Genomic DNA, 27,833 nt, shown 5'->3' on the forward strand with positions numbered 1-27,833 from the left:
AGCAGGTGCCCTTGGATCACGTGGAAGCTGAGCGGTCTCAGGGAGGTGGGAGACAGAGAAGAGTCACCATCTTAATTCTTAGCAGCAAGCACCGTCTTTCCATCTGTCCTCCAGCTACAAAGACCTGCAAAAGGAGTATCATTTTCATCCCATATATCTTCCCAGGTCAAGCATTTCTAATCTAAGCTAAGTTGGCAAAGACTCCTACCTTAGCATCTTTTTAGTATCCCAAACCCTGTTGTGAGGAACTGCACTGGATTCTCCGGCTGAAGAGTAACAGAATTATAACAATAATGATGATAGAAGTCACCATATACAGTGTTGAGTCCTTACTTTATGCCAGGAATCATTATAAGCATCTTACATGTATAAAGACATTGAATCTTCTTAACGGTCCTATGATGGAAGTATTGTTATCCCATTTTACAGAAGAAGAAACTGAGGCAGAGAGTGGGAGTAATGTGCATAAGGTTAGACAGGAAGGCATCCATCTATCTCAAAAAATAATTCTGACAAAACCAATGACCCAGGCTTCAGAAAAATTCAGTTGGCATCCCAAGTCACTTTTCTGAATCCCAAAGAAAGTTATTAAATCTCTACTCTATGGTCAATGGATCTTACTGAATCTTCACAAGAGCCCTAGGGGGGGAGGTGCCTCTTATTCTCATTTTCACCAGAGGACAATAAGGCTCAGAGATTTGAACTCATTCACTCCACTGGCCAGACCATGGAAAAAGAGGGATTGGAATTCACCGCTGTCTGGCTCCACCGGAGTGCAAAGCCTCCGATTCACAAGTGAGGCTCTTGAATTCTTCCTTACTTTCCCTCCCAAGCTCTCACTCCTCCTCAAAGCCCCAGAGTCATCAGAGCCTCCCCAGAGCCGAGTCCAGAGACCCCAGAAGGTGGGTCCCGTCTTCTCATTCTGTTTTCCCCACCTAGCATTGTGCCTATTTCTCCAGGGGTCTAGAGAAGGCTGTGACCGGGACAAGTCCTCCTTCCTCTCGGCACCCTCCTTCACCCCCCAAAAACCCAGATTCAGCTTTCCTTTTAATGCCTAAGTACGGTCCTTCTCCTAAAACCCCAGGGCTCTAGAAATTTCAGGAGCATCACAAAGCTGAGAGAGGAAATATTCCACTCTCATTTTACCAAGAGGGAAACTGTAAAGCTCTATGAGAATGCCAGCCCTCCGGCGGCTGACCCTCCACCTTCACTTTTGTTTGGTTGGGTTCTGCTGCTAGGACTGTTGTTTATACCACACACGTGATGACTATATTTGTCTTATATGTTCTCTGCTTGTCTATTTTGTATCTCATCTGTCAGTACAACCATCAAATAATCAGACATTCAAGCCAGAAGGGCCCTCCAGAATGCACGGGGTACAATGCCTTCATTTCCCTGCTGAGGAGCTAAGTGGAGAAAAAAGCGAAAACTTGGCCAAAGCCCCCCACCCTTGGCCAAAGCTATAGCAGCACTGGAGGGAGCCACGGACCCCTGAGCTATAAGAGCAACGTCTTCCTACTCTACCAAGAGGAGGTGGCAAACTTCTGTCGGCCTCACTTCCAGACTTGTCCAATAAAAGCCAGCTGGATAGAGACCATCATCCTTGCAAAGCGAGCAGACCAGCTCTGAAACTGACAGTTCCAGCCAATGAACTCGTGTGACAGTAAGACAGGTTGGGCAGAGAAATACATGGGTGCAGAGTGAATAAAATTAAAATGATAGCAGTAGCTGAAATGGGTTGTGTTCTCAACAGCTGGCATGTACCAATCACTTTGATCCTCCCGACAATCTATGAGGGGAGCATTATTATTATTACCCCTATTTTATAGATAAGAGAACCAAGGCACACAGAGACAAAATACTTTGCCCAAAGTCACACAGCCAACAGGTGGCAGAGCCAGGATTCAAGTCCAGACCCTCTGGTTCCAGAGGGCATGCCCATGACCATTGCACCATACAGCCTTATATGATGATTGTCTTCTGGACCGTCCACTCCTTGACTGCCGAGGCAATGCCTCATTCACTTGTCTTAGTCCATTCAGGCTGCTGTAACAAAATATCACAGATCAGGTGGCTTATCAACAACAGAAATCGCTTTCTCACGGTTCTGGAGCCTGGAAGTCTCAGATGAGGCTGCCAGAATGGTCACAGTCTTGTGTCCTCACATTATATGGAAGGGGCGGGCTCGCTCCATGGACCTCTTTCATAAAGGCATTAATCCCATTCATGAGGCTCTGCCCCCATGACCCAAGCTCCTCTCAAAGGCCCCACCTCCTAATACCATCCCACTGGACATTAGGATTTCAAAGGAGGGAAGGACATGAACATTTGGACCATAACACCCTTCTATCCCCAGGGCCCAGCAGGGCACTCAGAACTGAAAATTTATTGACTTGATTTAAACTGAACTGAAGGCCTTTTATCACATGGTGAGGAGAAAGCTGGATTAACTGGGGGACCCAGAGGAAGTGGCTTACTCTCAAGGAGTGCGTCTACAGATGGGGGTGGCAGTACCGACCCCATTGTGTTACTGAGATTGTTACGACAACGGTGGAGAACTGTTCCTGCACCTGCCACATGCTTAGCTACCTGTCAGAAGTGGTAACTATTGTTATTAGCGGGATGAGGGGAAGCAAGACACGAAAATAAACCCCAGTGGTGCTCAGAAGAGGTCAAGACAGAGATGTGGAAAGACAGAGACCCCATCTGCTCACACAGTGGGGAAATGGGGTGCCTGCAGCTGGGCCCAGAGTCAAAAAAGCATTTTAAGCAGGTGACTCAGATACAGAGTCTCACCCAAGTCTCCCAGCCCCACACGTGATACACGTGCTGGAGGAGCCCGGCTCTGGGATCCAAGGACACCTGGATTCCCTGGGCTTGGCTCTGCCACAGTGACCTTGGACAAGTCACTCCGCCTCCCTGGGCCCCAGCTTCCTCATCTATAAAATAAGGAGCTCGAATTAAATGATCTCCAGGCCTCCTTCCAGCTTTAAATAATAATCACACTAAATGACTGGAAACAAAATGTCTTTCAGGCCATCTGGCTGGTTGGTGAGGAAACCAGTGCAGGGCTTTATGCGTCGGGGGTTGGAAACAGGCTCTAAATTGCAATGATAGCTTTGGGGAGGTTTTGTTTATTGTGACAGTAACTCACAGTTCCGTGGTGTTCTACGGCTCACAGCAGCATCCTGCGTGGAGTCTTATATCTTCTATGCAGCCCCCACCACCACCACGCGGGCAGCCGTGCTCTGTACAAGAGGCAGCACCTTCCAAGAGCGGATCAGGAAGTTGTTCAGCAGCAAGTCACGCAGGCCCTGACCAGTTGGTTTAAGGAAAGAGGAGCCTAGAAGTGGGCAGTTGAGGACGGGGCAGTGGCAGCTGGGCTGGAGGCATCCCTGTGATCCCCAGGCGCTCTCTCCGACTGTCCTAAAATGGCCCAGACACCCCATCTGCTGTTGGGAAGGAGGGAGATGGGTGCTGGTGACAGCAGCCACCTCTCCCAGGAGAGCCAGGCCTTCTCAGAAGCCCTCCCAGCGTCCTTGTCCCTCACCTGTCATTGCTAATGTCCTGTCACCTGCCAGTCCTGGCTGCAAGGGCATCTGCAAAAGTCCTTTTTCCTGCCTATTCTAGTGCCAGGGCTGTCCTAACAAAGTAGTATGGACCGGACGGCTTACACAACAGTCCAAACACTAGAAGTCCAAGATCAGGGTGTCCAAGGGTTTGCTTCCTCCTGAGGGCTGTGCGGGAAGGATGCTGTATCCATGGCTTCAGTCGCTGTCCTCTCCTTCTCTCTTGTGACATTTTACACTTCCTTCTCTCTATACATCTGTGTCCAGATTTCCCTCTTTATAAGGCATCAGGCCTATTCTGGTAGGGACTTTTTAACTGGATTACCTCCGTGAGACTCTATTCCAAAGAAAGTCACATTACTTGGGTTAGGACTTCAAGACATGAATTTGGGGGACACAGGTCAACCCACAGCACTGCCGCTAAAGTGGAGGCGTCTGGGGGTTGGCCAATGAGCAGTGTCTATCCCTGAGAGTTGAGGGATTTCCTCAAAAGTAAGTGGCAACACTGGGATTCAAATTCAGGTCTTGACTGGAGGTTTGGGGGATTCCCCTCTGCAGATTTCCTGCCCCGCTTTTAGCCTCTGGTTAACAGGAAACAGTATTGTGTGATGATTGCGAGAACAAACGAGATTCAGGTTCCCTGGGTGAAAATCCATGCTTGCTATGTGACCTTCAGCAAGCCATTTAACCTCTCTGGCTTTCATGAATGAGGAGACTCATTCAAGATTTAACAACTATAAGCTGAGTCCCCTTCTACCTCTGAGGCACTGTTCTGTGCTGACAGTGACATTATAGAAATAAAAGCACCTACTGAATAGTGTTATCTTGAGGATTTAATGAGACAGCCCAGGTAAATAAAATCCATAGTTCTACAGTGTTTAGCACTAACAAGCCATCAGGAAATGGTATTACCATCAAAGTAATTGTTGCTAGCCGTTCTTCCCCTGTCCGTGCCTGGGCGCTCTGAGACTGTGCTTCACAGCCCAATCGCTGCACATGTCAGGACGAAGGATGTAGGTCAGCCGTGGACACTGTGGCTGGGGGGCACAGAAGCTCGCTGCCCAGGATGACCTGGGAGCCACCTATTGCTCCCAGGTCAGCTGGGTGCTTGCTGGCCCAGAAGTCTGGAGAAGGAAGCCACGTTTCCTGTGATGCCCCGCAGAGCAGGAACCATGGTGAGGCCAAAGCCAGGAACCTCCAGCAATGTCACAAGAAAGTGAGCTGGAGCAGGAGGGAGCGTGAGCCCCTCTGGGAAGACAGTAATGGGTTAGAAATAATTTTCTTCGAAACACTGGGTTCAGAGTATGATGTTTCAACAGGAAGAGTTAAGGTCTATATCACAGTGGGAAAGGCAGGACCAAACGGCCATGACCTTGGACAGACTAGAGGGAAAAACCTAACATGAGCATCATCCTACTGAGTGTCAGACACTTCATGGACTGTATCTCCTTGACTCCCTGTGACAACCAAGAGAGGCAAATGGTGTAACAGTTAAAGGGGAAAGCTAACAGAATGGTCAGATAAAACTTGGATGTGAATCCCAGCTCAGCTGTTTGCTTCTAAATCCTGTGCTATCTCTGGCAAATCACTTAACCTCTCGGAGTTGGTTTCCTTATTTATTAAGAGTGGTGAGTGCCCAACATACATAATGAATGGGAAATGACAAAGAAACGGGCTCAATAAAGAGCATTCCCTGCTGGTGTGGTTTCTTCTTATTCTTCCTGCTGCTGCCATCCCAACTATTAAGTAGATCTTGGTGCCAAAGGAAGTTTTGGATGATCCTGACTCACTCTGCTAAAAGGCTTCTTGGCCGTTTACATGTGAAGATCCATCCTTCATCTCTGAACATACAGAACGGGCACATGGATACCAGGAAACCAAGTCGTTTTGTTCCCCGAGATAAGTAAGTTATAAAAAAGTGATTTGGGAGGGTTAAAAAAAAAAACGTAATAAAGGAAGCCCCGCCTCTTGGGTACAAAAATGGTTAAGCTTCTATTGTCAGTTGACCTTCCCTGCCCATCCCCCGACACCCCACCCAGAATGCAGAGAGGTCTCCAGTCCACTCAGATGGAGGAGACTTCACCAGCAAAGGGCTGGTGATACTAGCTTTCTCCTTAATACTCTCTTGAGTAAGAAACCAAAGACTTTGTTTTAAATTTTTAAAAAACTTTTCTAATAAATGTCTATCTCTCGGTATTCTGAAACTTTTATGCAATGCCTTCTGAAAAGAATAAATTCGGTGACAAGCAAAGAGAATTTTTGCCCAAAACTCTCCTAAAACATAACTCTCCCCATTTTCTGTATAAAGAAACTGAGGCACAGCCAGGGTAGGTGACATGCCAACACACAATGGGCCTGGCTTTTGAGGTCACATCTGTCCATCCTCTGAGGCCACGTGAGTACCTCACCCCTCTCCTTCCTTTAGACAGAGAACCTGTACATTCAGCAGCTTTGGGGCCCAGGACTGGAGTCTCCGCCTTGAAAGGCAAGTCTTGCCCAGCATATGAGAATAATAGTAATTGCAAACCTGCAAACGCAAACCTCCCAAGTTCAGTCCCTATGCTAACTTTTTAGATTTACTTAATCTCCAGCAACCCTTTGAGCTGGGTACTATTATCATCTCCAGTCTATAGAGGAACCTGAAATTAAAGAGGTCAAGTGACAGGCCAAAGGTCATTCGATTTTGACAACTAAGTGGTGGAGACAGGACTCGAACCCGGGAACGGGGACATGGGGACCCAGCATCCTAAGCAGCACATACTGCAGGCTCTGACTTGAATGCAACTTTGAGGTGCTGGGGAGGCCTACACAGAGATTAGCAGGACCGGTCTCCCTGAGACTTTTCATCAGTGACTCGCCCTGACCAACACAGCCATCCCTGATGAGTGCTCCTTCACTTTTAGAGAGTACAGACCCCGAAGCAGGAGAAACCGGGAAAGAGAGTGAGCCAGGGAAGGAGGGCAGCCAAAGTGCCCCCAAGCTGGCCACTGCTAAGGACAACAGATTTCTGCACCTTGCAGAACCATCTTCCCATTGGCCATATCAAGTGTATCCTAGGATGGTCTACACCCTGGGGTGCAGGGGTGGGGAGGGGACAGAACTTATTTCTCCACTCTTATGTTCACCCCAAGGGGGCATAAGCAACACCCCACTTCTAAAGGTGCCTGATACTTCAGCTTCAACAGGGAAGCTCTAAAGCAGAAAGCAAGAGGCCCACAGCATCGGACGCGAGTGAGGTGCCGTCAGGTTGTGGCTACATGAATTTGGTCAAAATCCACAGAGCGGGAGCAGCTGGGCCCAGTGCAAAACAAAAAGGCAAGGGCCCTTGTTCAAATATCATTAAAAATTTCAAGGCAGCTATGGCAGAACATTAGACCAAGCGTGGAGCCCTTCTAAGCACGGGGTCCCTGAGCCCCACCCCACCCCACCCCCTGGTATCTGTATGGCCCGTTCTGTTTGTGCAGAGATGAAGAATGGATTATCCCATGCAAATGGCCAAGAAATCTTTTAGCAGAGTGAGTCGGGGTTGTCTAAACTTTCCTGTCCGACTACACAGGTCTGGCTGGTGGGTTTGCCAGGACAGTTGGCACGGAGGCCCTGATGACAGGGAGACTGGTGAAGTGGAGACCATCGCAAGTGGCTCCTGAGATGGGTCCAATGCCGCATCTGACGAGGCGGCGTCAGGAGATAAGCTCAGAAGAATAAGGTGGGGCCAGCACGGGCTGGGACATGGAAGAACCAGTTTCTATCTTGTGGGTGATGGAGCATCATAACAGAAATCACACTCTGTGAGCACAGTTGCAAGATTGTAGGAGCTTATCTAAAAAATGGGAGTCCAGGCAGGAAAAGTAGAGACGACCAAATTGGGGGAGCGAGGGGGTCATGAGGTTTGCATTAGTCAGGGAGGACCTCAGGGAGATGATGAGACACTGGGGAGAAAAAAAGAGCGAGAAGGAAAGCAGGGTCTTTCATCTATGGTCTACCCAAGTACCCTGTGAAATCTGGAGCCCTGGCTGCCAGTGGCGGTCTCTGCCACAGAAGCTACCAAAGGAAGGCCTCATCTGTGTGCAGCCAGCAAGGACAATGACTTCCATCTGTGTCTGGAACCCAAACAGCCCTAAACATCCCTAAAGTCACACATTGTTTCATACGGGGCTACTGTTTCCCCATTATCCAGTGAGGCGAGGATCTCTTACTCTCTCATTGCTGTTCCTACCTGCCACCCATGCTGGACCAGGCACAGCCACCTATTATGTCCCTGCGCAGCCCTGGGTTCTGTACCCTTCCATGCATGATTCATAGCCGGGGGACTTTATCCCTCTGGGGCTGGTCCGCATTCACTCTCCTATTTCCACCCTGTATCACTCTTCAGACGTGATATTCCACACTGCCCCCAGAGGTCGATATCAGATCTTGAAGTTTCCTCCAGCATGACTTAGGGTCTCCGCAGCCCACCCCATGTTATACTCTCTTTAGTGGACACCTAGCATTCTGGGACCAGGCCTCGGAAGTCCTGCTCCATAGCCCTGCACTTCTGAAGTTCACTGTGGTCTCGTGAACCAGATGTCTCCAGTTCAGTAAATTGATGGCCTTAAGCTTTGGGGTCAAGTCAGCCACTCCCAAAGGGAGGAGGTTACAGAGTTATAATCCCGCCTCTGTATAATTCTATAGTTTAGATTTAGATCGTATGCATCAGACTCGGAATGCTGAGGCCCAGCCAAGACCGCCGGAATCAGGAGCAGGTGAGGGCCCTGTGATTCCCAAGCCACAGCATTCCCCACCCACCCCGGACCCCTTTCTAGCGGTCTAGTCCAGCTCTACCTGGATCCACACTCCAGTTTGCTGGCTGACCTGCGTTATGTCCCAGTGCTGGAAATCGGGGATTCAGCACACCAAGACCTTATATAAATCCTCACGTCATTCCTAGTGTTTGTTGCTCTCCTCCTCCCTGGTCCCCGATCTGTCCCTCCTTGTGCCTCAGGCTGCTGACTGAGTCAGTCCCCACCCAACAGACACCTCACCAGTAACTCCCCCCCGAAGCCCACATGCTTCCTGTAAAGTCAGACCCAGCCTGTTACTGCTTTACTCCTTGCTGCCCACCCATTCAGCTACTTCAACAAGCCCCACTGCCAAACCGGGGTCTAAGATGGAGGCAGGCCCTCAGACCCTATGCCTGGTCATCCCAGCTGTCCCTTCCAGAGCCCGACTCTGTGGCCAGGCTGGTTTCCCAGCTCCCACAGTGCATGGGCCCAGCTCCCTCTCCCACCATGGGGCCTGTGCCACCAAGCCCCCAGCAAGCTGATTTCCAAGCTGCCCCAACACAAGCAAGCACCTTCCTGCCCAGAATCCCCTATTCATTGTGCCCTCACCAAGGAGAGAAATCTAGACAAGAGGGGTGCCTGGGTGTCTCATTGGTTTGAGTGTCTGACTCTTGATTTCAGCTCAGGTCATGATCTCAGGGGCATGAGATAGAGCCCCTCATCGGGTTCCATGCTCAGTGGGGAGTCTGCTTGAGATTCTCTCTCCTTCTCCCTCTGCCCCTCCCACCGCACCCCATCTCTCTTTCTCTTTCTCAAATAAATAAATAAATCTTAAAACAAACAAACAGACCCGAGCGGGGCTGCATCGGCGGGGGGACAAAGGCCGAGGAGATCGAAGATAAGAAGAGTAACAACACTCTGAACAGAAAAGCGACCACTTTCTGGAAGGTAGGACTTGCGGAGAAGTGAATCCGGGGTGATATTCGGGAGGATAGACGGCGGGGGAGGGGGCCTCCGTCAGCCGCTTGTGGCAAGTGATAGAGCCGCAGAGCACAAAATCGGAACTTTTAGAAGTCGGCTCCGCTGAGGGAGTCGCTGCAGTGGCTAAGCGGGGGGTGGAACCCTCGCAGGACAGTGTGGTCTCAGGACCCTCGGGGTCACAGAAAGACCAGGGGTGCCTGAGTGCGCCAGAGCTCCCAGGGATCGGAGCGGGGAAGCCGGCTGCAGAGACGGAGCCGAGGCGCGGGCTCTCAGCTCGGGGTGGCCATAAACTGTGATCCGCGGCCCAGTCGGGGCACTGCTCTTCCAGCAGGGACCCAACAACCGGCAGAGCCGGGGAGACTCCCCTTCCTCCCCCGGGAGGAGCGGCGCAGGAGCGCACCGCAGGAATCTGCTGGGTTTGGAGACTCCACACGGGGTCGGGTGCCAGAGATAGAAACGGTCAGTCACAGGCCGGGTGAGCACGGAGTGCGGCCGGAGACCGGGGAGACGGGAGTGACTGCTTTTCTCTGGGGGCGCACTGAGGTTCGGGGCCCCGAGTTCTCAGCTCCTCCGGGCGGAGATTGGGAGGCCACCATTTTCACCCTGGTCCTCCAAAGCTGTACCGAGAGCTTGCAGGGAACAAAAGCTCCTGAGAGCAAACCCGAGCAGCTTGCTTAGCCCGGACCGACAAGGGTGGGGCAATTCAGCCTCCGTCAAAGACATTTGGGAACCACGGCAACAGGCCCCTCCCCCAGAAGATCAGCACGAACAGCCAGCAAGCCAAGACCAAGTTTACCGATCAAGGAGAACGGGAGAACTCCAGCGCTAGGGGAATACTGCACATAGAATTAATGGCTTTTTTACCATAATTCATTAGTTTTTCAAAGTTAATTTTTTTAACTGTTTTCTTTTTGAATTTTTCTTTTTCCCTTTTTCAAACAACATCTTATCAATCCCTTTTCTAAAAAAACATTTTTTATTTTTCATTTTTAGAGTCATATTTTTGTCCCTTCATAGTAGTTACCCTTATTTTTGGCATATATATATAAGTTGTTCTCTCTTTAAAATTTTGAGATACACTTTCTTCTAACAGATCAAAATATACCCTAAATCACTTAGTGTATGGCTTTGTTCTATTCTCCTGCCTGATCACATTCTCTTCCTTTTTTTTTCTTTTTTCTTTTTCTTTTTAAATCTTCTTCTTTCTTTTTAAAAACAACTTCTTATCTTATCAATTCCTTTTATAAAATCTTTTATAATTTTCATCTTTACACTCATCTGCCATCCCTTCATTGGTTGATACAATGAACATATGTATTTTGTACATATATAAGTCTTTCTTCCTTTAAAATTTTAGCAGGCACTTTCTTCTAACAGACCAAAATATGCCCAAAAGCTAGTGTGTGGCACTGATCTATGCACTAGCCTAATCATATTTGATCATATTCTGTTTTTTTTATTTTGTTCTGTTTTTGTTTGTTTTTGTCTTTTTCTTTTTCCTTTTTTTTTTCCTCTTCTTTCTTTCCCTTTCTTGTCCCCTGGTTTCAGGTCTTTTCTGATTTGTATAGAGTATATTTGCTGGAGACGTTGTTAACCTGTTAGCATTCTGTTCTCTCATTCATCTGTTCTCCTCTGGACAAAATGACAAGACGAAAAAAATCACCTCAGCAAAAAGAACAAGAGATAGTACCGTCAGCCAGGGACCTACTCAATATGGACATTAGTACAATGTCGGACCTAGAGTTCAGAATCATGACTTTAAAGATACTAGCTGGGCTTGAAAAAAGCATGGAAGTTATTAGAGAAACCCTCTCTGGAGAAATAAAAGAACTAAAATCTAACCAAGTTGAAATCAAAAAGGCTATTAATGAGGTGCAATCAAAAATGGGGGCACTAACTGCTAGGATAAATGAGGCAGAAGAAAGAATCAGCGATATAGAAGACCAAATGATGGAAAATAAAGAGGCTGAGAAAAAGAGAGAAACAACTACAGGATCATGAGGGAGAATTCGAGAGATAAGCGATATGATAAGATGAAAAAACATTAGAATAATTGGGATCCCAGAAGAAGAAAGAGAGAGAGGGGCAGAAGGTATATTGGAGCAAATAATAGCAGAGAACTTCCCTAATGTGGGGAAGGAAACAGGCATCAAAATCCTGCAGGCACAGAGAACCCCTCTTAAAATCAATAAAAATAGGTCAACAACCCGACATCTAATAGTAAAACTTACGAGTCTCAGAGACAAAGAGAAAATCCTGAAAGCAGCTCGGGAGAAGAGATATGTAACCTAAATGGTAGAAACATTAGATTGGCAACAGACCTATCCACAGAGACCTGGCAGGCCAGAAAGGACTGGCATGATATCTTCAGAGCACTAAACGAGAAAAATATGCAGCCAAGAATACTATATCCAGCTAGGCTATCATTGAAAATAGGAGAGATAAAAAGCTTCCAGGACAAACAAAAACTAAAGGAATTTGCAAACACGAAACCAGCCCTACAAGAAATATTGAAAGAGGTCCTCTAAGCAAAAAGAGAGCCTAAAAGCAGCAAAGATCACAAAGGAGCACAGACAATATACAGTAACAGTCACCTTACAAGCAATACAATGGCACTAAATTCATACCTTTCAATAGTTACCCTGAATGTAAATGGGCTCAATGCCCCAATCAAAAGACACAGGCTATCAGATTGGATTAAAAAACAAGACCCATCCATATGCTGTCTGCAAGAGACTCATTTTAGACCCAAAGACACCCCCAGATTGAAAGTGAGGGGGTGGAAAACCATTTACCATACTAATGACACCAAAAGGAAGCTGGGGTGGCAATCCTTATATCAGACAAATTAGATTTTAAAACAAAGACTGTAATAAGAAATGAGGAAGGACACCATATCCTACTTAAAGGGTCATTCCAACAAGAAGATCTAACAATTGTAAATATCTATGCCCCGAACATGGGAGCAGCCAATTATATAAGACAATTAATAACAAAAGCAAAGAAACACATTGACAACAATACAATAATAGTGGAGGACTTTAACACCCCCCTGACTGCAATGGACAGATCATCTAAGCTAAATATCGACAAGGAAATAAAGACTTTAAATGACACACAGGACCAAATGGACTTCACAGATATATTCAGAACATTCCACCCCAACGCAACAGAATACACATTCTTCTCTAGTGCCGATGGAACATTCTCCAGAATAGATCACATCCTAGGTCACAAATCAGGTCTCAACTGATACCAAAAGATTGGGATCATTCCCTGCATGTTTTCAGACCACAGTGCTTTGAAACTAGAACTCAACCACAAGAGGAAAGTCGGAAAGAACTCAAATACACGGAGGCTAAAGGACATCCTACTAAAGAATGAATGGGTCAACCAGGAAAATAAAGAAGAATTTTTAAAATTCATGGAAACAAATGAAAATGAAAACACAACTGTTCAAAATCTTTGGGTTGCAGCAAAGGCAGTCCTAAGGGGAAAGTATATAGCAATACAAACCTTTCTCAAGAAACAAGAAAGGTCTCAAATACACAACCTAACCCTACACCTAAAGGAGCTGGAGAAAGAACAGCAAATAAAGCCTAAACCCAGCAGAAGAAGAGAAATCATAAAGATTAGAGCAGAAATCAATGAACTAGAAACCAAAAGAACAGTAGAACAGATCAAAGAAACTAGGAGCTAGTTCTTTGAAAGAATTAACAAGATTGATAAACCCCTGGCCAGACTTATCAAAAAGAAAAGAGAAAGGACCCAAATAAATAAAATCATAAATGGAAGAGGAGAGATCACAACCAACACCAAAGAAATACAATTATAAGAACATATTATGAGCAACTCTATGCCAGCAAATTAGATAATCTGGAAAAAATGGATGCATTCCTAGGGATGTATCAACTACCAAAACTGAACCAGGAAGAAATAGAAAACCTGAACAGACCTATAACCACTAAGGAAATTGAAGCAGTCATCAAAAATCTCCCAACAAACAAAAGCCCAGGGTCAGATGGCTTCCCAGGGGATTTCTACCAAACATTTAAAGAAGAATTAATACCTAATCTTCTGAAACTGCTCCAAAAAATAGAAATGGAAGGAAAATTTCCAAACTCGTTTTATGAGGCCACCATTACCTTGATCCCCAAACCAGACAAAGACCCCATCAAAAAGGAGAATTACAAACCAATATCCTTGATGAACACGGATGCAAAAATTCTCACCAAAATACTAGCCAATAGGATCCAACAGTACATTAAAAGGATTATTCACCATGACCAAGTGGAATTTATCCCTGGGCTGCAAGGTTGGTTCAACATCCGCAAATCAATCAATGTAAATAAAAGAAAGAACAAGAACCATATGATCCTCTCAATAGATGCAGAAAAAGCATTTGACAAAGTACAGAATCCTTTCTTGATCAAAACTCTTCAGAGTATAGGGATAGAAGGTACATACCTCAATATCATAAAAGCCATCTATGAAAAACCTACATCGAATATCATTCTCAATAGGGAAAAACTGAGAGCTTTTTCCCCTAAGGTCAGGAACATGGCAGGGATGTCCACTATCACCACAGCTCTTCAACATAGTACTAGAAGTCCTAGCTACAGCAATCAGACAACAAAAAGAAATCAAAGGCGTCCAAATCGGCAAAGAGGAAGTCAAACTCTCACTTTTTGCAGATGATATGATACTGTATGTGGAAAACCCAAAAGACTCCACCCCAAAACTGCTAGAACTCATACAGGAATTCAGTAAAGCAGCAGGATATAAAATCAATGCACAGAAATCAGTGGCATTCCTATACACCAACAACAAGACAGAAGAGAGACAAATCAAGGAGTCGATCCCATTTACAGTTGCACCCAAAACCATAAGATACCTAGGAATAAATTTAACCAAAGAGGCAAAGGATATGTACTCAGAAAACTATAAAATACTCATGAAAGAAATTGAAGAAGACACAAAGAAATGGAAAAACGTTCCATGCTCATGGATTGGAAGAACCAACATTGTGAAGATGTCAATGCTACCTAGAGCAATCTACACATTCAATGCAATCCCCATCAAAATACCATCCACCTTTTTCAAAGAAATGGAACAAATAATCCTAAAATTTGTATGGAACCAGAAGAGACCCCGAATAGCCAGAGGAATCTTGAAAAAGAAAAGCAAAGCTGGCGGCATCACAATTCCGGACTTCCAGCTCTATTACAAAGCTGTCATCATCAAGACAATATGGTACTGGCACAAAAACAGACATATAGATCAATGGAACAGAATAGAGAGCCCAGAAATGGACCCTCAACTCTATGGTCAACTCATCTTTGACAAAGCAGGAAAGAACGTCCAATGGAAAAAAGACAGTCTCTTCAACAAATGGTGTTGGGAAAATTGGACAGCCACATGCAGAAGAATGAAACTGGACCATTTCCTTACACCACACACAAAAATAGACTCCAAATGGTTGAAAGACCTAAACGTGAGACAGGAGTCCATCCAAACCCTAAAGGAGAACACAGGCAGCAACCTCTTCCACCTTCCAGCCACAGCAACTTCTTCCTAGAAACATCACCAAAGGCAAGGGAAGCAAGGGCAAAAATGAACTATTGGGATTTCATCAAGATAAGAAGTTTTGCACAGCAAAAGAAACAGTCCACAAAACCAAAAGACAACCGACAGAATGGGAGAAAATATTTGCAAATGACATAACAGATAAAGGGCTAGTATCCAAAATCTATAAAGAACTTATCAAACTCAACACCCAAAGAATAAATAATCCAATCAAGAAATGGGCAGAAGACATGAACAGACATTTTTCCAAAGAAGACATCCAAATGGCCAACAGGCACATGAAAAAGTGCTCCACATCGCTCGGCATCAGGGAAATCCAAATCAAAACCTCAATGAGATACCACCTCACACCCGTCAGAATGGCTAAAATTAACAAGTCAGGAAACGACAGATGTTGGCGGGGATGCGGAGAAAGGGGAACCCTCCTACACTGTTGGTGGGAATGCAAGCTGGTGCAGCCACTCTGGAAAACAGTATGGAGGTTCCTCAAACAGTTGAAAATAGAGCTACCATACGATCCAGCAATTGCACTACTGGGTATTTACCCCAAAGATACAAATGTAGGGATCCGAAAGGGTACGTGCACCCCAATGTTTATAGCAGCGATGTCCACAATAGCCAAACTGTGGAAAGAGCCAAGATGTCCATCGACAGATGAATGGATAAAGAAGAGGTGGTATATATACACAATGGAATATTATGCGGCCATCAAAAGGAATGAGATCTTGCCATTTAACGACGTGGATGGAACTGGAGGGTGTTATGCTGAGTGAAATAAGTCAATCAGAGAAAGACATGTATCATATGACCTCACTGATATGAGGAATTCTTAATCTCAGGAAACAAACTGAGGGTTGCTGGAGTGATGGGGGGTGGGAGGGATGGGGTGGCTGGGTGATAGACATTGGGGAGGGTATGTGCTATGGTGAGCGCTGTGAATTGTACAAGACTGATGAATCACGGATCTGTACTTCTGAAACAAATAATGCAATATATGTTAAGAAAAAAAAGAAGAAGATAGCAGGAGGGGAAGAAGGAAGGGGAGTAAGTCAGAGGGGGAGACGAACCATGAGAGACGATGGACTCTGAAAAACAAACTGAGGGTTCTAGAGGGGAGGGGGTGGGGGGATGGGTTAGCCTGGTGATGGGTATTAAAGAGGGCACGTTCTGCGTGGAGCACTGGGTGTTATGCACAAACAATGAATCATGGAACACTACATCAAAAACTAATGATGTAATGTATGGTGATTAACATAACAATAAAAAATTATTTTAAAAAAACAAACAAAAGAAATCCAGACAAGAGAGAGTTAATGCAAACAGGAACCCCCACCAGTTCCACCAGCTTCATCCATTTGGGCTTTATCCGTTCATCCATATCTTCATAGTTAACAAATATTTGTTGACCAAGCTCCATATGCCAGACACTGGAATGTTGTAGTGAATAAGAGGCAGAGGATCTGTCTTCATCATGCTTAGCATCTATGGGGAGAGCAGACTTCAGAGGGTCACCCCAGGCACCCCAGGGCCCTTGCACTCGTGGTGGGAGCTGCAGAGGAAATGCATAGCCCTGGTTCACAGAACACAGACCTGTGACTCGCCCTCCACTTTTCTCAGCTGAGTATGACAAGAAGACTGAAACTGATCTTCTCTCTGATTCACAAATTCTTGGGCATTACTTCTTTGTCCTTAACTTTGGGACAAGCCATAATTTTGCGATTCAAATACAAATTAAAAGCAACCTACCACCTTCTGAATTACCACCATCAGTTCTATTAATAGCTTTCAGCTCCTCGGAAAGAAAGAAAAACACAGAAGAGAATTCTCTGGATAGATAAATGCCAAGTCTTGTTTCCTGATTACAGTTCACTTTACAGAGAGGAGCCCGCAAGGGGAAGTCAGGTGCCTTTGGGGTTTCACAGGCTGGAGACCCCATGCATTTTCCTAATTCAAATAGGAAAATCCTCAGAGGCCCTTAATGCAAGATGGTTTTTAAGTGTTTCCCAGCTTCCTGAGAAAGATAAAACCACCTTCTTCATCAGAATTGTTCAGCTGCACACTACTGCTTAGCATGGGGATAGAGGGTGCTCGGATTTCTCCCCAGGCCTCACCCACCCATGCTGACCTTCTTTTCTCCTGGAGTGATTTGCTTTTAGTGAAAGCCACCCGGAGCTCACTCCCACTTCCTTTCTTGGCTTCTTCCCATCCTGTCTTCCTGTGGCCCATCCCCCATGCCTCAAATGTCGGTGCCCCCTGAAGCCACTGGCCTCCCAGGAGCCCCCTCAGGCCTCACGTTCCGAGAACCAGGGCAGGTGACAAAGCCCTCCAACCCTCAGTTTCCTGAGTAGGAAAAGGAGGATAGCCCGCATATCTCCCTGAGAGGGTTTTGTGAGGATTTAATGAGTGAGTCCAGATCAGGCCCTTGGACATGTAAAGGTTAGCTGTTCTTTATAATAATAGTAGTGGCTACACACGCATTGCAGGATTCGTGTGAAAACCAAAGGCAGGAATGTTTCCGGACAAGGCACTTTGTACTCCAAGGGCTCAGAGAAGTCTCCAACTGTGAGGTCAGTGAGGAGGTGTCATAGGAACAAAGGAGCGAGGCCTGGAAGAATAGACGCCATCCTCAGAGATGGTCCCCTCGATGACGACTGGGACCATTTTTAATCACTACTGTTTCCCCAAAGCACAGTGTTGGGTCCCACATAGAGTTGAGACCCAGTAGTTATTGTGGGAAGGAAGGAGGGGAGGGAGAGAGAGAGGGAGGAGGGGGAAGGAGAGGGGAAGCAGGGGGGAGGAGGGGGGAAGGAGGGAGGGAGGGAGACAGAGAGGGAGGGAGGAAGGGAAGGGGCAGGGAAGGCAGGCAGGGAGGCACTTGCACAAAAATGTGGGAGTAACGATGGAGCAGCTGAGGCCAGGAGAGTGTTCTAGGGCACCTAGCACCACGTGCAGCTCCTCATGGGGACGGCAGGCAAGGGGCGTCTGTGGGGGACAGACAGCCCCCATGAAGGGCAGGAGGCAGACAGAGCCTCCGGGGAAGCCGGGGCGGTGCTTGCCCTAGTCACAGCCGGGACAGGAGGGTCACAAGTTATCCACGTGAGCACGTAAACTCACTTCAGTTTTATACTGCCCGTACTTTATTTAAACAAGCTTCTATTCCTACTTGACAGTAAGAAAATTAAGTTTAGTCCATTTCGGTCCACACAGCCCCGTGTAGTCATTTTTCCAGAGTCACTTCTGTTTTAAGACTTAGTCTTACGTCAGGCAGGTGTTCGACCTAATGTAGGTATTAACATTATTCTTATGGTTATCATCAGGAATTAGAATGCGAGCTATACGTGAGCAGGGATGCAGACTGTAGGCACAGCACCTAGAACATTCCCGGGTTCATGGTGTTCAATAAATATTTGCGGAATGGATGACTGTCCAGTTCGAAGCCTCTAGCCTGATATACACTCTGTCCCCACTGTGAGGGGCCCCCATGCTGCCCATTCCTCCACGGCGCCACCAGCTGCTGCATCTATTCTATGGCACATTCGATGGTCCCTGGGTCCCCAGCAGGGTCTTCGGTGCAGCCTCCCACCACGGGGAGTCATGTCAACATCGCGTCCTTCCTTTCCCAGAGGTGCTGGCTCTTCCTTCCACCAGCAGGTGTCTTGGGGCCGTGAGCCAGCCCCGACCCTACCTAACTGCACGCTCACTCCAAGCCCTTACACGTGCTATCGGTCACCTCCTGCCACAACAAAGCTGTGTGACAAACTCGGGGGCTGACAGCAATAAGCATTAACATGACACACACGGGTCTGTGGACCAGCTAGCAGGCTCTCCTGCAGGCTTGGGGTCTGGGGGGTGGTTGGCAGGGTTTGATCGCTCCCCGTGTCTCTCGTTTTTCTGGACGAGCAGGGTACTCAGGGCACTGTTCTACTCAAAGTGGTGGCAGACGTGCAAAAAGAGTGCCTCTCGAGCTCCGGGCTCAGGCCTGGATCACTGTGACTTCACTCACACCCCACTGGCTAACACCAGCCCCAGGGCCCCCACCCCAACCTTGCTGGAGTAGAAGGTCACAGTCCACCTCCCATGGGAAGGACTGCGGAGTCACTGGGCAGAGGGCATAGAGACAGGAGGGTTGCATGTTGGGAACAATAATGCACCCCGCCCAGCAGCCCTGCCAACCCCACGGTGGGAATGTGGCCATCCCTGGGTGCTGACCTCTCTCTCAGCCGTGTCCCCCCACATTGCTCTACACCCAGCTCATGCGCGGTCTCTGGGGGAGCCACCGGCTCTCTCTTAGGGTCCAGATGGGAAGCAAGCAACAGATCAGGCTTCGGTCTCTGCTCTTCGTGGGGAGACACGTGGCCTCCCAACCATTTCCCTCTTGTGGGGAGGGCAGGATGACCTCTCTCAAACAGTGGCCCCCCCCACAGCTTCCAGATTGCCTTATCTGTCTTTACACGGAGGGTGGGACAAACCAGCCACACTCACGCTCCACAGGGACCCCTCTGAGGCTAGTCTTGGGGAAGTTGGCACCTTTATTTTTAGTGATCTGGGTGGAAATAGAGAAAAAAAGCACAACCGCCGTTCAAATTTTTGCCACTGGGAAATCCTGGCTATTCCACGACTCTGGGTAGGAACTGGGGCTGCAGAGGATAGGAAGAGAAAGCACAGAAGGCAGAATGGAGATGAAAAAGGGGGGGTGGGAATAATGCCCTCTAGCAGGACTTGAAGGAAACTCGAATAAGAAAAGGTGGGTGTTCCGATAAATATTTGTTTGATTTGCTTAAACTTCGCTCCACCTCTGGTGAAAGAGCTCTGGCCAGAAACACAGCGGGGTGACTTTCTAGAAAAAGAGCGAGAGCCAGGAACGTGGTCTGAGAATGATAGCGTGCCAGTGGATAGAGTGAATGGAGCCAAAAAAAGGGCATTATTCATCTTAAGCTTCTCTAAGTGCCAACCTGGTCCAGGCACAGTTTTTTAAGTGTTTCATACACACACACTCACAGGCATAAACAAACCCTGTGATTATCCATAGCAAATAATATACTAAACAGATTTCTCACTGATAGGAAATGGCATGAAACAAAGAAAAAGTAATAATGCCTAGAAAATGTGGTTAATAAAAATCACAAAGCTGGCCAACTTTCGCTCCTTAATTTCCATATTAAAATTATTACAAGGCATATGCATTAGGTGGGCCGTAGGAGTAAGTGGCACTTTATCCACCACATAAAAGATTAAATCTTAACAACCCACAGCCGGCATCTCCTACCTCCTACCACTAGAGCTAAATCCGCCCTGTTGGGCACAAAGGCGTGGGCACAGAGATGATTTAAAGAAACCAGAATGTTGCTGCCTCTTGCTGGAGGTGACTGGGGCATCAGGGTGTCTGGTGCCTTTTAGGAAATAAGAGCTTGCGCAAAGGCACTGAGGTAGGAATGGGGCATTCAAGGAAAGACCAGTATGGCTGGAACACTCAGCGGGAGCGGGAAAGTGCCTGGAGGTGAAACTGGGATTATCAGTGGCCAGACCATGCTGGGCCTTGCACTTTGCATCATTTACTCCTTGATTGACAACAGCTCACTTTGGCTCATTTGGTGGGCAGACATGACTGATTGTCATACAAAGAGTCCAATAAATTCTCAAACTTTCCCAACTGATGTTACTGGGCCTGCCCTCCTGGGGTTTTCTTTACTTATAGTGTATGAAGCCTGGAAAGCCATGCCCTGACCCAAATCAAACAAAGAAGAAAAGATCTTACCCTGGCCCATGGGTGATACGGATTTTTACAAAAGCACAAGTCTCTTTTCTTATCTGCCAGCTGAGGGATGAAAGGCCTGCAACAAGGACTAATTAGCTCTTCACCATGTCTGTGTTCCTTTCACGCTGGGAGCAGTTAGGCTAGGTTTCCAGGCTTCTCCGCTGTTAGGTGGGGACATATGGCTGAGTCCCGCCAATGGGATGTGGGCAGGAGTGCTGTATGCCTCAGCCAGGGGTGGCCCACAGAAACCTCCCAGGAGAACCTGCATTCTCTCTGTTCCTGTCTGCTGGTGGACCTCCATGCCCAGAGCAGCCATGGAGGCCACCATCTGCCTCCCAAACAGTGTGAAGCAGAGCCCACTCCTATCTTCACCCTTCCTTTGATTAGACTTCATGTGAGGGTAAAACACACTCTTATTTTATAAGTCAACTGAGTTTTGGAGCGTATGTACTAACAGCAACTAACATTACCTTAATACAACATGCAATCTGGCATCTGACTGCGTTCCTGAAGGACAGTTTGACTTTCTCCCCACGTAGAGGCGCAGAAAGCAAGACTCGTGATCCTGGAAATTCTCTTTCAAAAAGGAGATGCACTAAATTTGTTGGAACAGGATACAGTCACAGCAGGAGCCCAGTTATGCAATCCAGCTGTCCATCCGGGACTCCCCAATTATATTTTTATCATCCATTCCTGCCTGGCTCTTCTCCACCTCCAGGGCCAGCGAGGGAGCAGAGCAGAGATGTAATGTCTGTTGCTCAGGAACCACCCAGACCTTAGACCCCATCAGCTTCTTCATAGAGGTTTTCCTGCAGGGCCCATTTGTAGATCTCGGAGACCCACCAGTCATTGGCATTGTGGGCAGGTCCTGTGAATACCCTTCCAATCACTGGCTTGCAGGGACAGAGGCCCTTCTCAAGTGGGCATTAGGCCATATGTTAGAAGTCAGCAGAGGTTTGGGATTGGCTGCTTCCTGGCCTTAATTTCACATTTGGAACCTGCCAGCAACTAGAGAGGAAACTGGATAAAGGGCAATATTAGGAGATCTATGCCTCTTTCAGACCACTGGCCACTTCTTTCTGTCTTTGGTTCTGGGCATTGAACCTGAGTTTTCCCTTGTTAGAAGTCCTTTCCCTAGAGAAAAAGGCTGAGTGTAAGTTCCATGTTGGGCTGTTGCAGGGGGAAAGTGAAGTATGCCTGTGTGTATGCAAGTGTGTGTATCCATCTGTGTGCATGGGCATGTCTGTATGAGTGCAATGTGCAGGTGTATCTGCGTGATGAGTGTGAGTGTGCATGCACACGTGTGTGTATATACTGAAACAAACCTCTGTGACTATCACAATTCTATTATTTGGACTTGACATTAGCAAAGCCTTAAGTGTTTAATAAAATCTTCCGTGTTATTGTCACCCAAGAAAGAGGAGGGCAGCGACAGAGTGAGCTGTTGAACACCCTATGTAAAGACGGGCTCAACTATTGGAAGCCTGAGCGATGGAAGAAGCATGCATGGATGGCGAGGTCAGGCAGCCCTGAGTTTAAATCTAGGCTGCACCATGGAGCCTGGACAAGTTCCCCAACCTGTCCGACGTGGAAATTTTCCTGCCTGCAAAGTGGGGATAACAGCAGCTATGCAGGGCTGTTGGGAGCATCAAATGGGATCATGGATGGAAGCCTCTGGCACAGAGTAAATGCTCAACAAATGGTCACCATCTTGGCCTTAGAATCAATAGACTCCTCAGGGGCCTGTTTGTTATCTAACTATTTCATATGTGGGGTTTTTTTGGTTTGGGTTTCGGTTCAGCCAACAACCTCAGTGATTGCCTTTTTGTCTCTGAGTCCTTAGAGCAAACCTCGAGGGCTGCACTGTCCAGTGTGGTAGCCACTAGCTTCATGTGGCTGTTTAATTTTAAACTTAAATCAATGAAAAGTCAATTATTTTTTTAAAGATCTTATTTACTTATTTATTTGAGAGAGAGAGAGAGCATGAGAAACAGCATGAGAGGGGAGAGGGTCAGAGGGAGAAGCAGGCTCCCTGCCAAGCCAGGAGCCTGATGTGGGACTCCATCCCAGGACTCCGGGATCATGACCTGAGCCCAAGGCAGACGCTTAACCAACTGAGCCAACCAGGCGCCCGTGAAAAGTCATTTATGTTAGAAATTTAGTTCCTCAGTTGCACTAGCCATATTTCATGTGCGCAGGAGCCTCATGCAGCTAGTGGCTACTGAGGGGATCGTGCGGATGTAGAACATTTCCACTGTCACAGAAAGTTCTCCTAGACAGCACTGGGCAACAAAGTAATATAAAGACTTATGAGCTATTTTCCAGTCATTCCAAAGGCCTAATGAAAACCATACATTTACCTACAATGAGGCTGCCCAGGTTAGCTAATGCACCCGGGAGACTGCTTGGCTGGAATGAGAGCAAGCTCAGTGAGAACACTATTAGTCTCCTCTACTGCAAAGACCGAATAGGTGGGCTGAGGAATGAGCCAGAGCTCCTGGCCCTGCATTCAGATCCCAGAGGGCTGGCTTTGCTGTGGGTACAGTGACTAGAGGGCAGGAGAAGTCACCAGGTCAGGTCCAGTCCCTAGAAGTCCTCCAGTGGGGAGTATGCAGGAGTCTGGGGCTATGAAGCCCAGGTTTAGGTGGCAAAGCCAAAGAGGCAGTGTGCAGATGGGAACAGGGACAAAACCAGGTGTCAGGGGAGTGGGAGGGAAGGTAGCACTTGTCCCAAGCAGAGCTGAAATATCTGATGGTGAAGATCACTGGGTGAGAGCAGTTCAGTGTCCCCACCCTGGGTGTGGAGCACAGGCTCTAGAAGGTAGGAGGAAATGGATTTAAATATTATAAAATGCTCTTCTTAGGAGTTGTGCATTTGGCTTATGAAAATGGAGAAACAAATCATATATTACTTTATACATGCAGTTTATTTGGTGGGTGTGACTGACATTGCTGAACGCTATGGGATGTATTCACCCCTTTTTCCTTCCTAAGAGAATCCCAATTATGTCCAGTATGGTAACGTCCCTAGTTATAAATACCCATCTCCCAAACTCACTGGAAGCTAGGTGTGGCCATGGAGCCCAGTTCCACCCAATGAGATTTAAGTGTGGAGCTTCCAAGAAAGCTATAGTTTCCTAAGGTTCACTCCTTTCATTCTTTGCATTTCCCCAAAACTTCCCACCTGGAATTCAGATGTGAAGGCTGGATGTGCAGCAGCCACCTTCTGACCCTGAGGCTAGGAGCCACACCCTAACAGATCAGGGCAGGTTGGGGAACTGGGTGAACCTGGGTCTTTGATAAGTTTGTATCTGCTCTAAAACAACTAATTTTAGACTTCTTATTACATGAAAAAAAGCAATCCTCTATTTGTTCAAGCCACGAAAATCACGTTTCTTTACAAGCTATCATACACAGTGAACAAAATATATCAAAAAGCACTTTGTGGAGGGAACACTAGAAAAAGAGCTCTTTGGCATGGGAAAAATAATGACCAGCTTTGCAGGCTCTAAGAGCCGGCTCTGAAATCAGACTGCAGGGCTTGAACACTGGTTCCACAAAGACCACTCTCCTATACCAAGGCTTGATGCAAATCAGAAAAGCCAGCTCCTCTGAGCAGATGCATTCCCAGTGGGCTCACAGCTTGGTGAAAATTGTATCTTTTGGGGCACCTGGGTGGCTCAGTGGGTTAAGTATCTGCCTTCAGCTCAGGTCATGATCTCCAGGTCCTGGGATGGAGCCCCACATCAAGCTTCCTGCTCAGGAGGGAGTCTGCTCCTCTCTTCCTCTGCCCCTCCCCACCACTCGTTCTCTCTCTCTCTCTCTCTCAAATAGATAAACAAAATATTTTTTTTAAATTGTATCTTTTATTTAATTAGGTAAAAGTTCTATTCCTCTGGGCAAACACAGCCTCATACTAGTGTCCATGACTTGCTAAGCAGAGTGCCAGCTATATTTCAGCCTCCTTGAGCAGGCATCACTGAGCAGTGAAAAACATCTACAACCCTACAGAGTCGTAGGGCTCCTGGGCTCCACCACCTCCTGAGTGTGAGGCCAAGTTAACTGACCTCCCTCTGCCTCATTTTTCTTATCTAAAAGATGAGCCTAATAATAAACTTCCTTGTTGGATCACAGATTGGGGCACAGATCTGGAGGCTTCTTAGAAATAATGAATTTGCGCCTTAACTCCCCATCTTTGTAGCTATATGGCCTGGGCAAAGTCAGATCAGCTTCTGTCAAATGGGGATAACAAGAGCACCTCCCTTTAAGGGCCACCGTGTGTATTGAATGTGTGTATCAGCATCTGGAAGATAGCACTCAATAAATAATAACTTGTTAACAATATGATGTCTGCCATCATCATCATCTTCACTTTCTTTCCTTCATAATTTATTTATAAACTGTATTGGTCTGCTTGCACAGCCATAACAAAATATCATAGATTAGGTGATTGAAACAACAGAAACTTATTTTTTCACAGTCTAGAGGCTGGAAGACCAGGATCAAGTTTCCAACTAATTTACTTTCTGGTGAGGGCTCTCTTCCCGGCTCGTAGACGGCTACCTTCTCACTATGTGCTCACACGAACTCTTCACTGCATATGTGGATAGAGAGAGAGTGATCTCTTTTCTTCTTATAATGTCACCCATCCTATTGAATTAACACCCCATTCTTATGACATCGTTTAACCTAACTACCTCCTAAAATCCCTATCTCCAAATAGAGTCATGTTGGGGGTTAGGGTTTCAACACATGAATTTGGAAGGATGTAGTTCAGTCCACGGTATAAATCCTGAAATGTTGGCCGGCAAATAAGACTCCATTATTTTTAAATTCAGGATTTGATTGAATGGTGACACACCCTCCACTTCCATCCATCCTCACACCTCTCAATCTATCACACCACTGCCTTGATTTCAAATAAGTGGCCTTCTTAACCTTTATCCATCTCTCTCTTATTGGACATGCATGTACGAAGTATCCTAGAGTTTGAGAGTCTTTTTCAACATATATTTCACATTTTAAGTTAACCCTGTACAACAGAAATTTGCAAACTTATTCTATAAAGGGCCAGATAATAAATATTTTAGGCTTAGCAGACTACATGGTCTCTGTGTACATTTGTAGCACCAATGTACACATAGACAATGTATAAACGAATAGGTATAGCTGCATTCCAATAAAACTTTATTTACAGCAACAGGACGTGGGCCAGATTTGACCACAAGCTATAGTTTGCCAACACCGACTTTAGAGGCAGCATGGCGAGGTAAAAGAGCATAAACTCTGAAATGAGACAAATTTAGGTTCTTATCCTAGCTCTGGAACTATGATGTTGAATGATTTTGTTCATGCCTTTAAGCCTGTTTTCTTAGGTATTAAATGAAAATATTCACCCCTACTTCAGAAGGTTGCCGTTTAGATATAAACTTGTGTAAAAGGCCTGCACACAGTAGGCATGGGCCAGATGGTCTCTGCTTAGTCTCCATCAGCATGTTTGAAGCTGCAGTTGTTCTGATATACTTCAAAACAGATGATAGCCCGGTCATGCAAACTGTGTTTCCCACCTTGTCAGGAAGACTTCACTCTCCACCATGACCGTGTGTCTGTCATCTCCACAGTGGCACTGGCCCAGAAATGAAGCAATTGCCAAAAGTTGCATTGGACCAGATGAGGAAGGAAGGCTTGCATAATGCCATCTAGATCTATGGTCACGTCAGCATAAGTAGAAGCTTGTCTCAGAGGGAGAGGAAGGGGCAGAGCATGGTCTGGGATGCCCTAAAGGCAGGAATAAGGGGCTGGCTCAAGTCAGGGTTTCATGGCTGAGAAATCAACAACAAGTTTCTGTACTTCATGCTGAGGCAGTGCCTTGTGGAATGTGGAACCACCAAGTGCCAGGTCCATGGGTAAACAGCTGTGTGATCTCTCCTTTACCGCTTCACCCCCAACCATAACAGATGGGGTGAGAACAAGTGGGGAGAGTCATTGACAAGATGTCCACTTGGGAAGAACAACATTGACATTTGGAAGAAAGCCTGGATGATGTGTGCATCTTGGAGCCCTGATCCCCTCTGCCAAGCAACCCCCAGCCTGAGTGTGTCTGGCTCCATGTCTCCCATAGAAGGAGAAGAGTGAGAAGCCAAGCTGGGGACACACTGAGATTAACTGAAGTAGCAGTGACACTCCACAGTGGTGGGACGGCTGACCAATAACACCACCAGGTCTCCCCACAAAATCTCCAGCAAGGTCTCCATTGCCCACTAATGGGTGTTGGGAGCCACATCACCCAGTGGCACGAAGAGAAGATGAGACACACGGCTCCACCCTCACTGTGATGAACGGAACAGTGCAGGACACCCAAGAAATCCGGGAACAGTGAGCCTCTGTGACCCTACAGAAACCCAGGGGATGGGCTCTGGACTCCGTGGGAACTGGCAAGGGTTTCTGTCATTTCTGCTTTGGAGGGGCTGGGGTGTGTGAAGACCTGGAGTAAGCATGCAAGATGACATGCACAGGAGCTTGCACATTCCATCTTTGCCACAGCTGCTTTGGAGGGAGGGCTGGAAGCACTCAGAACTGAGACGCAGAAGATAGCCGTGCAAGCCCCGGCTCTGCACTTCCGGGCTGCTTGACCTTGAGCAAGTTCCTTGACCTCTTCGAGTGTCGTTTTCATCTTCCACAGTGCCTGGTTCCTAATCGCCCTCAACCACTCTTCAGTGACTTGCAAATGAGCCTGGTGTTAACAGCAGACCTTATGCAGAGATAGTACGCAGACTCAGCCTGTGGAAAACAGTGATGAGCAAGAGCGGCACGCCGTGTCTCTGGAGAGGAAGGAGGCTCAGGGGTCCGCCCCACCATCTGTCCCAGGATCTCTGGGGCAGTTTGCATTTCCCCCCAAATACACAGCTCTGTGTCATTCCATTTACAGGCATAGAATATAAGCTGGAATCATACTGAAAATTGCTCACGATTGGTACAGTCAAAATGGACCCCACATGTAAACTGGTGTGCACCAGTCACGCATATAGGGCATTCTCTTTATACTATGAAGAGAACCCCCATAGTGGTGGGCAGATGTTGCGGTCCACAGAATATCAACGCACGCCCTTTGGAGGAAGATATACTCAGCTCTCCACAGCAGAGCCTCACTTACTACCATTTGACATTAGCAACACCCCTTCCC

Source organism: Eumetopias jubatus, unplaced genomic scaffold (assembly GCF_037043125.1).
Source record: "Eumetopias jubatus isolate StellerSeaLion01/CBP00866 unplaced genomic scaffold, mEumJub1_p1.0 scaffold_8, whole genome shotgun sequence".
NCBI classification, from domain to species: Eukaryota; Metazoa; Chordata; class Mammalia; order Carnivora; family Otariidae; genus Eumetopias; species Eumetopias jubatus.